Raw genomic sequence first — 6,740 nt, forward strand, 5'->3', positions numbered from 1 at the left:
CATATTGGCCAGGCTGTTTTCAAACTCTTGACCTTGTGATCCACCCGCCTTGACCTCCCCAAGTGCTGAGATTACAGGCATGAGCCACCGCACCCAGCCAAGAGCATCTCTTTTTTTTTGAGATGGAGTTTCACACTTGTTGCCCAGGCTGGCATGCAATGGCACGATCTCGGCTTACTGCAACCTCCATCTCCTGGGTTCAAGCAATTCTCCTGCCTCAGTCTCCTGAGTAGCTGGGATTACAAGTACCCACCACCACTCCTGGCTAATTTTTTTGTATTTTTAGTGGAGACAGAGTTTAGCTATGTTGGTCAGGCTGGTCTTGAACTCCTGACCTCAGGTGATCCACCCGCCTCAGTCTCCCAAAGTGCTGGGATTACAGGTGTGAGCCACTGCGCCCAGCCCCAAAAGCATCTCTTTTAGGGCTCACTGTGACATTTATGTGACCATTTCTCTTGCTTAATTCTCTTTTCTTCACCAAACAATCTATTACATGGGTTATGGTTTTATATGTGTAAGTGATCATTTTCAACCTTGCTTTTTAGAAACAGAACTATTCTTCCAAAGAAAATTTTATAGAAGATCATAGTATTAAAACTATAAAGTATTAAAATATAAAGTATTAAATATAAAGTATTAAAATATAATATAAAATATTTATATTTATAAAAATAATTTAATATAAAAATATCAATTTAATGTAAAGTATTAAAAATATAAAGTGTTAAAAATATAAAAGTGACTGGGCAAGTGCCAGCCTCCCTCAGCACTTTGGGAGGCCGAGGCGGGTGGATCACCTGAGGTCAGGAGTTCGAGACCAGTCTGGCCAACATGGTGAAACCCTGTCACTACTAAAAATACAAAAATTTGCCAGGTGTGGGGGCAGATGCCTGTAATACCAGCTACTTGGGAGGCTGAGGCAGGAGAATCACTTCAACCCAGGAGGTAGAGGTTGCAGTGAGCCAAGATTGTACCATTGCACTCCAGCCTGAGCGATAGAGCGAGACTCTGTCTCCAAAAAAAACGTAAAAGCGGCTTGTTTGGAAGTGTGGGGGATGGGGGTCCTGAGTTCTGCTCTCTTGCCCCATTGTTTTTCCTCTGCAGAACCCTAGGACCTTGAGGACACCATTTGAAAACGATTTATAGAGAACATGGCATCCTAGAATGAGAAATCCGCATCTGGTACTGTCAGCCAGGGTTCCTAGCTTTCAGCAGAGAGGAAACTTATTAAAAACATATAGGAGAGCATAGCTCACCCCACCCCTGAGAGGGAGAGATGACAAACTTGGAGGTAGGAAGAACGGCCTGGATTCACAATGCAGTGAAGATACTGCTGCTGCCGGACACAGCAACCCTGGCTCATATCACTAGACATGGGACCTGGCTGGGGGGCTTGTACCAGGGAGCCTGGACACGGGACCCTGCTGCTGGGGCTATGGCTGCGGGGCTTCTGGAGGGTCTGTGTTGCTGAGACTCCAACTGCTGCCCCCCAGCTACTGGAATGGAGCCTGCCCCAATTTCTGATTCAGTTTGAGGCAGGAGTGTCTCACTGGAAGATCTTGCACCACGGGCCTGTACCTTAGCTTTAAGGAAGGCTGTGGAAGGGCATACATGGTATTTTCATTTCTGTAATGTGAAGTAGCTCTACCTAATAAGACCAAAAATTCTCCAAAAGGAGAAGGAGGTTCAGATGCTAAGGGAGGAGGAAATAATGACAAACGCTTACTACAGGAACTCTGGCAAATTGCTTTTTCTCTGAGCATTATTCCTCTAGGAAAAATAATGGCCCTTCTAAGTCATCCATCCATCCATCCACCCATCCACCCATCCACCCATCCATTTATCCATCCATAGCAAACATCTAGTAAGAGCTGTTCTAGCTATCTATTGTTGCATAAAAAATGACCCCAGCTTAGTGGCTAAAACAATCATTTCGAGGTATCTCATGACTTTTGTTGATAAGAAACTCACACAGGACTCAGCTGGCTGATTCTGCTCCCTGTGGAGTCAGTTGGAGTCTTTGAGATATTTAAATAGCAGCTGATCTGATCTGGACTGGTCAAAATGGCTTTGCTGACTTATCTGATCCCTTGACGAGGAAGGCTGGAAGGCTGGACTCTGCTGGGCTCCACTCCCTCTCCATGTCGTCTTAGGCCTTTCCACAGGGACTCATCAGCAGGGTAGCTGGGCTTCTTACATGAAAGCTCAGGGCTCCAAGAGACCAACTTTGCCTTAAGGCTAGGCTCAGAGGTGTCATAATGTCACTTCCACCATACTCAGTTGGTCAAAATAGTCACAGGCCCAGAATCAAAAGGGGAAATAAAATACATAGACATCTGGATGGGAGGCATCAGTGAATTTGCAGTAAGAGCCTTTAATCCATTGTAAGAACCCACCATGTGCCAGACATAGTGTTAAGAGGGGGAGATACAAAACCAAGACATGGCCCTGTCTTCAAGGAGCTTGCAGTCATACAAGGTTACAAATGAAGGCAGTTAATGAGATCAATGTCAAGAAGCATTGTAAATTGTAAAACAACTTTAATATAAAGGATTGCTTTATCTCTGAGCTTTATTCCTAAATAATCCTAAAACTAGGATCTAACAAACCCCTCTAATGCTCTCAAGTATCAGTTACTATTTGTTGACTGTTCACCAAGAATCAGACACTCAGCTAAGAATTCTTTTGGTATAATTGTTCCCAATTCTCAAACCAATCCCACTGCAGCAATTTCTATGTGCCAAAGCCTTGCCCATGCTTCTTGTTTGATGACATGATATCTTGGGTTTGGTCTTATATCAGCACCCACCACTCTACCCATTGATGCCACTTAATAGAGGCTTCTCGAGATGCCCACGCAGGCCTCTAGCCACTTAAGGAGAGATTTTCAGTTTACAGTGACCCAACCAACCACTCGTTAGATGCTCTGATCTGTTCCTCTCACAATTATTACTTTAATTTGCTGCCCTCTCTCGGGCCATGAGGCGACCAGCTTGCAGGCTGCAAGGCAGACAGAGTTAAAGACATATATAAAAGTGCATGTGCTCTATTAACAAAACTTACTAAATTCCTGCTGTGTTTGGGGAACTAGACCACAGAGCACTGTGAGCCAACACAGTTCCTGCCTCAGAGAATAGTCACGCAGACAAGATTGTGAAACTTTTCATTAGTTTTACCTGATTGATAAAATTAAAATGCAGAAAATCAGAAAAGTAAAAAACAAAAAAGCAGTTAGTCATAATCTCACTATCCAAAAACGGTGCTATTCATATTTTGATGTATTGCCTTCTGGTTATTTCTTTATTTATTTTTAGTTTTAAGAAAATTATAGACTTCATTTTTTAGAACAGTTTAAAGTTTATAGTAAAATTGAGCAGCTAGGACAGCTATTTCCCTCTGCCCTGCTTCCCTGCACATAATTTCCCCTATTATTAACATCTTGCAACAAAGATCTTGTATTAGTGCCATATGTTTGTTACAATTAGTGAACCAATATTCATGTATTATTATTAAATAAAGTCTATCATTTACTTTAAGGTTTATTCTCTGTGTTGTACAGTTCTGTGGGTTTTGACGAATGCAGGTCAGTATCCACCATTTCAGTATCCTACAGAACAGTTTCAGCATGTATCTTGTGTGCTGTCAGCCCCTACCATCGTATGCTCCTGCCTGCAGCTTTTTTTTCTTGTTTCTTTATTTTTCATATGTAAGCCTAACGCAAGCCTTCCTTTATGCTATTGTACCCTTCTTCCACATGTTTATAAACTCTCATAAACATCATGGGATACACCATCCTCTGTTTAACCATGCCCTTGATGTTGGACATTCATGTCTATGACAAGTGTTCACTTATCATATAGGATATTTTAAAATCATTTCATGGAAATAGATTTCCAGGATCTAGATAGCATTCAGGGGGAAAAAATAATTTAGAAAGAAACAGCATTGTGTGGTGTCCCCCAGCACCTCCCAGACAAAAGGCTTTTGTCTGAAGGTTGGAGGCTGCGCTGTCTTGGCCTAGTGAGTGCCAGTTTCCGCGTGGCTGCCCCGCACCCTTGAGAAGGCTGTCAGGGGACAGTGCTGGCCTGGGTCTTAGCTTCCCCGCTCCTGCAGGAGGACTGGACTTCCTCATTCATTCCCTTCTCACTCTCATCCATCAGCGCCTTTAAACCGAAACCTGGAACTATGGTATTCTCTTTGGTTCTTAGAACGGGTTGGCTTAATGGGGGAAATATTAATAGCACTGGTGTCAGTGGAAGTGACCTTGAGCCACATAGGAAGATTTTGATAAAACGTGTCACTCTTGTTACCTATCGGGATCAAACTGCATCATGGAAGCTGCACACGATGACACCCTGTCTAGAAAGTTTTTGCCAGATGGCAAAAGACTGCAAGCAGAATATCCCTTCGCCATTTCTCATGTAAGTGCATGCCAGAACTAATAAGAATAATATGAGAATGAGAGGTTTTTTTTTTTGTTTTTTTTTTTTTGTTTTTTGCTGTGAAACTGATAACCATAAAATTCGATATCTAGAGTCCTGGAGTGTAACAGCTCCTTCTCATACATTAGCTTCCATTCATTACCCCACAGCAGTTCGGCATGCTGGCTGGTGTTACTGCCATGTTAAAGTGAGGAGCCTTGGTGTCTTGGGTTCCTGAGAGATGACGTTGCCATATGTGGCTCTTCACAACTATCCCACAGGCCCTCAGTTGGAATGTGGCAGAACTGGGAGCTGAATCCAGGACAGTGGTTTCCTCATCTGCTCTAGCCAGGAACAGGCCAGGCCACCCTTCTGGACACAGTCTATCCCACGTGGGGACAGATTGGCCAGCCCCAGCCCACGGGTCTCAATGCAGCCAGAGCTGCTGTGAGAAATCTTGTTTGCTTTAGCCTTTGGAGTCCTGTCTGTTCTCTGACCTCTGACCCAGAACTGTGTGTTCCAACCACTTCCCAGTCTGTTGCCCTGGCTCAAAACAAAGTGAACGAAAGCTCTTTCCTCAAGCCCTGCTCTCATACTCGAAGGCTCCGTGAAAATGAGTGGTGTGGGCATGTGGCTGGTGAGTCACTGTGGCCCTAAAATGAGCAGGAAAATAGAGGGCAGGTCTGGGCCTCGCAGGGCTCTAATGGCAGGGAAGCAGGAGGGTCAGCATCAGGAGCCTGGCCTTTGGCCCACAGAGACCTGAGTCCTCCCCTTACTCCTGAGCTGTGTAACCTTAGGCAGGGAACTTACCCCTCTGGGCCTCAGTTTCCTCACCAGGAAAGCAGGGCTGATCATAGTGCATGGCTTATAGAGCAATTTTGAGGATTTCATGAACAAAAATACAAAGGTAAAGCAGTTAGCCTTCTGCCTGGCATGAGTAAGCCCTCAGGAAACTGTAGTTGTTATTATTTAGTAGCCAGGAAAATATAGAACACTCAATCTGTTGGCTCCCTGGTGTTTCCAGAACTGTCAGCAAACACTTCCACATCACCAACTAGCAGGGCCATTCATCAAACACCTTTGCTTTTGTCTGTCAGGCCTCCCACTTCAAGAAGTGTCCCTGGGTTTAAGTCAGTAACCTCCTAGGCAGGGAAAGTTGCCTCATACATGTGACACGCAAGCATGTCTCTAAAGGGACAGAGGATCTGGCAAAAATCTAGACTCTCAACTTGTCTGTTTCCTGAGACACCCACAATTGGCCTCATGGAAGCGGTTGACTTCTTCCCATAGCTGGCTGTGTCTTACTTGGTCGCCTCCTCCAAGCCCAGGGCCAGCCCTGCCTGGCTGGGGGATCGTGACAGTCTTTGTTCTCATATGGCAAAGTGTTTTGAGAAGAGGGTAAGATCATTAGTTAGCTGTCAGCCTCCAGTGTGATTAGGTCATGAGTAATTCTACTAGAAAGCCAGAGCACTGGCAATTCATTTGGTCGAGAACATTTTATCTACTTGTACGGCGTAGCGAGGAAACAAATGGAACAAATTATATAAAAATCTCTGTCAACTGAACAATTCCTTACCAATCCAACAAGATGACGACGATGCCACTTTTCCTACCTGTGAGAGGTCATGTACAGACACATGCACATGCACACACCACATTATACCCCCCCACCACAAATGGGTGCACCCTCCCTCCCCCCCCACATACACACTGGTGCACACATACACGCCACACCACATTCTGTAGTTAGGAAAGGATCACGTGCAGCCTTAAGGACTGGTTTGCGTAACGGGTGCATATTTCTGCTAGTGTTTTTGTTCTTGCAGTCAGGCCTGGCCGTAGTCTGAAAGCAAACCTCAAGGACAGGACTTTTTGGACTCTGCAGCCTCTCCAGGCTGCTGCTCCACCACGTGAAGTCCAGCAGGTGGCAGTGCACCCCGCGCAGACCCGGATTGCCTGTCTTGGCCCGAAGGAGTCCGTTTGATGCGCAGTCGGGAAGTGGGTCTGCACGCACCTCGCTGCAGCTGTAGCAAACGCAAGCGATGACACACAGGCTTGACGAGGGCCTTTGTCAGAAGCAATGGGGATCTGGCGTCACCGCACAATGGAAAACAAAGTGCTTCTGCCTGGCTGGCCAGAATGCACGTTTGCTCACTATTGATGCCGGGGCATTTATAGGCAGAATGAGTTCATGTGAAATTTCAGGGTCTGCCATGACTCAGATTCACTTTCTGTAAACCAGAGTCAACATTACATTTCCCTTTACTCTGAGCCATTCCTTGAGTTTTTAGGTCACCAGTTGTTTTTGTACTAACCGAA

At 45.2% G+C, this 6,740-nt stretch overlaps 1 pseudogene; it reads left to right on the plus strand.

Moving 5' to 3' along the window:
* The first annotated feature begins 4,347 nt into the window (after positions 1–4,347).
* LOC112626669 lies at positions 4,348–6,467 on the plus strand (annotated as a pseudogene).
* The last annotated feature ends 273 nt before the right edge of the window (positions 6,468–6,740 follow it).

The sequence above is a fragment of the Theropithecus gelada genome, chromosome 6 (genome assembly GCF_003255815.1).
Source record: "Theropithecus gelada isolate Dixy chromosome 6, Tgel_1.0, whole genome shotgun sequence".
NCBI classification, from domain to species: domain Eukaryota; kingdom Metazoa; phylum Chordata; class Mammalia; order Primates; family Cercopithecidae; genus Theropithecus; species Theropithecus gelada.